This window comes from Sus scrofa, chromosome 1, assembly GCF_000003025.6.
Source record: "Sus scrofa isolate TJ Tabasco breed Duroc chromosome 1, Sscrofa11.1, whole genome shotgun sequence".
In the NCBI taxonomy this organism is placed as follows: Eukaryota; Metazoa; Chordata; class Mammalia; order Artiodactyla; family Suidae; genus Sus; species Sus scrofa.
Genome location: NC_010443.5, coordinates 157,837,141 through 157,841,486, shown reverse-complemented (window position 1 = coordinate 157,841,486; position 4,346 = coordinate 157,837,141).

The window sequence follows — 4,346 nt, the reverse complement described above, 5'->3', positions numbered from 1 at the left end:
ATTTATTATTTGTAAAAGTTGTCACATTAATATCCTTGATTTGAAAAAATCTCATAAACTAGAGCATAAATTTCTAATTTGTATACATATATATTGTTCATTACAAGAAGATATTCTTAGTAATATTATACCTACATAAAATTAGCTGTGTTTTTCTAGTATCTATTAAAAATGCTCATACACAGGGAGTTCCCCTCATGGCTCAGCAGAAACAAATCTGACTAGTATCCATGAGGATGCAGGTTCAATCCCTGGCCTCGTTCAGTGGGCTGGGGATCTAGTGTTGCCGTGAGCTGTGGTGTAGGCTGCAGACGTGGCTCAGATCTGGTGTTGTTGTGGCTGTGGTGTAGGTCAGCAGCTACAGCTACAATTTACCCCTAGCCTGGGAACCTCCATATGCCGTGGGTGTGGCCCTAAAAATAAATAAATAAATAAATAAATATGCTTATACACAATGGCTTATTGGTAGTCTCATCAGCCTTTATTTTAATTTTAGCGATTGAGTGTATCATTCTAGGTTGCTTTTTCCATTCTAATCTATTAAGTGAAAAATATGATCTGATACGAGTTTGAATGAATAGTCTATAAATTAGTACAAGAAAGTGTGCTCTCTGTATCAAATCCCAGTTTGGTATCATAGAATTAAAAAAAAATATGCTAAGGTTTAGCTCCAACAATAGAATATTGTAATATAGATGACATTTTATATCTTTACGAAACATTTTGTCTCTATCCATAATATCTTACATTAAGTAACAATGAAAGAAATCCCTTGTGTCTGTGTTCTACTAAAAACCCTTAAATGCCATGTATCATTTTGAACTCAAAAGAAAAGTAAGTAACAAGTGAACTGGTAAAATGGAAACCAAGCCAAGATAAAGAAAGATCAGAGAGAGGAACTCTGTGTCAGAGGCTAACAATCAAAAAAAAAAAAGAAAAAAAGAAAAAGAAAGAAAGAAAGAAAGAAAGAAAATATTAAACATAGTATTTTCAAACAACCAAAGGAGGAAGAAGGATGACACTAGAAACTGCAGATCAATAAGGCTCATTCACTTCAAAAATGATACACAATATCAGTTGAAATTCCAGGCACTAAGACTACACTTCTGAACAAAGAGACCCTGATTCCAGGTCTCTTAGAGTCACGGAGCTTACAAACTCCTGGGGAAAACAGACTCAAATTGGGCTTTGGTGCAAAGAATGACTGCAAAATACATTGCAGTCATTTTGAAGATAAAGGCATATGTGTGCATATTAGGCTTTTTCAGTCACGGGGTTTAAAGTATTTGCTGATGATACTTGTTTTCCTTCCTCGGTGCAAATGTACATAGCCTATCTTTTTAGAAGGATCACCGACTTTAGAACAATACATAATCATCATGGCGTTAATCTCCTTTGCTCCAAGAGAAAACTATTTTCAAAACTTGACTGTGAATGGAAGGACGGAAAAGCAGGATGGGGATTATGGGAATAGGAGGAAGTTGTGGGGTTTTGTTTTTGTTAATATGGGAGAGATTGAATATTATTTATGAGATAAGAATCTCTCCAAAGAAGTGGAAGAGATTAAAGATATAGGAGAGGAGGCAGTCAATGGACCCATGTGCTAGAGTAGAAAGAGGTCTACCTCTTTCCTTGAAACAGAAGGGGTAGAGCTATGGTAGGTCCAGTGAAGTGGATCACTTGGGAGTAAAGAGGAAAGAAAAGACCTTCCCTTTGCCACTATCTGCTGGAGATCAGGAAAGCTAATCCCTGTATGTTCTTTATCCCATTCATGTTCACTTAAGGATATGTCAGAGCTGAGGTTCTTTTAAGCTCTTCCAGAGTAAGAACCCTCTGAAAAGTAGGGATCCAATGTAAACCTGACATGTCAAGTATATTCATCAAAATTGTTCTGTGATGCTCTAAATGGGAGGGTCTGCATCTATCTCTGATTTCTAATTAACTTTCCCAGTTCCTCTCAGGAAGCAGAACAGGACAGACTTTTGGGTCAGGGATATTTCCTTGGATTTGCACTTCAACTTGGCTCTTTGAAACTCTGCACTAGCACTAGACCCAATGTTACATTAGGCAGGGGCTGAAGAGTTGCATCTTCACGTGTCTGCTTTTGGCAAGGTATTGAAAAGGAGTCATGCTACCAGATGGTATTTCTGTGATTAAAATCAACAGCCTAGGATATTATAAAGTAGAACTTTTATAATATTTTGTAATAAGCAGTGTAATAAGCAATTGTAATAATATTTTGTAATAAGCAGTTGTCATGATAACCATTGATATCTTTTGAAAAACAAGGCCTGCTTATTATTTCATAGGAAAATACTTTTAAAAAGAGGTTAATTACTTACTTTTTAAAAAAAAAAAAAAAGTCTAGTGCTCCAAATGTGCTGACCTTTTCTCTGATCATAAGTGGCTATTAGTAGTAGACAATCTAGCAAGTATTCTTCAAAAAAAACCACAAGTGATTGCTTTTAGGTAAAGGTACATCTTATCTATGAATGAAAAATCAACTGCTTTTGAAAGAGTGTAGAGTGATCAATTTGAGAACGTCTACTTGGATATTTTCTATTACTGCTAAAAAGATATCAAAACTTTCATTTTCAGGCACTTAAGCTGGAAATACAATTTTCTAGGCTTCATTAGAATCTTACAAAAAGAAAAGATTTGGTGGGCTTCATATTGTTACAAATATTTAAAAATTTGGTTTGCAAGAACAAATATTTTTCAAGAACATAGAGATTTCTACTAGTTAGATTTCAACCAGAAATCTTTGCATAATTAGCATGTAAGAGGAAAATCAAATGTCAAAGTTAGAAAATTAATGGTGCCTTTATTCCATCTGAAATCAACTCATTTCTTAAGAAGCTTTTTCTCATAAGAGCTATCAATCCAAGTTAAGAAATAAACTGAACTTAAAACTATGGAGTTCCCACTGTGGCATGGTCCCTGCAGAAGTGGAAGTTCAGTCCCTGGCTGGATAAATTCCATAGCCCCAGGTGTGGCCATTATGCACACAAAGACAACTTACAGAATGAAGAAAACAGTTTCAAGTTATGCCTAACTCTAAAATATGCAAACAACTTATACAACTCAAATGAAAAAAGCCAACAACGCAATTGAAAAATAGGCAAAAGACCTGAATAGACATTTCTCTAAGGAAGATATACAGGTGGCCAACAAGCACTTGAAACAATGCTCAACATCACTGATTATTAGAGAAATGCAAATCAAAACTACCATAAGATACCACCTCACATCAGTCAGAATAGCCATAATTAAAAAGTCCACAAATTACAAAGCTAGAAGGGGTGTGGAGAAAAGGGAACCCTCCTGCACTGTTGGTGGGAATGTAAGCTGGTACAACCACTACGGAGAACAGTGTGGAGGTACCTTAGAAAACAATACATAGAACTACCATATGACCCAGCAATCCCACTCTTTGGCATATATCCAGACAAAACTCTCCTTAAAAAAAGACACATGCACCCACATGCTCATTGCAGCTCTATTCACAATAGCCAAGACATGGAATCAACCCATAGGTCCATTGATAGATGATTGGATTAGGAAGATGTGGTATGTATACATAATGGAATGCTACTCAGCCATAAGAAAGAACAAAATAATGCCATTTTCAGCAACATGGATGGACCTAGAGACTCTCATCCTGAGTGAAGTAAGTCAGAAAGAGAAAGACAAATACCATATGATATCACTTATATCTGGAATCTAATGTACGGTACAAATGGACCTTTCCACAGAACAGAAACACATGGACTTGGAGAACAGACTTGTGGTTGCCAAGGGGGAGGGGGAGGGAGGATAGACTGGGAATTTGGGGTTAATAGATGGAAACTATTGCCTTTGGACTGGATAAGCAATGAGATCCTGCTGTATAGCACGGGGAACTATAACTAGTCACTTATGATGGAGCATGATAACGTGAGAAAAAGAAATGTATACACACACATACACACACACACACACGCACGCACACATATGTGACTGGGTCACCTTGCTATAGAGCAGAAATTTGACACAACATTGTAAACCAGCTATGATGGAAAAAATAAAAATCATTTAAAAAATAAAAAATAAACAAAAAATAAACTGATTAAAAAACCACACACACACACACACACACACACAGACGCACACAATGGGTCTTCAAATTAGGTGTTTCAAAGCTTTACTCTAAGATTAAAACACGCACCTATAAATTCGTGTTTGATATCGGTAACGCCTGCTCGAAAATTGTTTTGAAGGATGTCCTACCAAAATAGTTTGGAAACGACTAGCTTTAGGAATTCTGGTTTTGCTTTTAGTTAATTTTCAAAGTGGAGTCTCAGTTT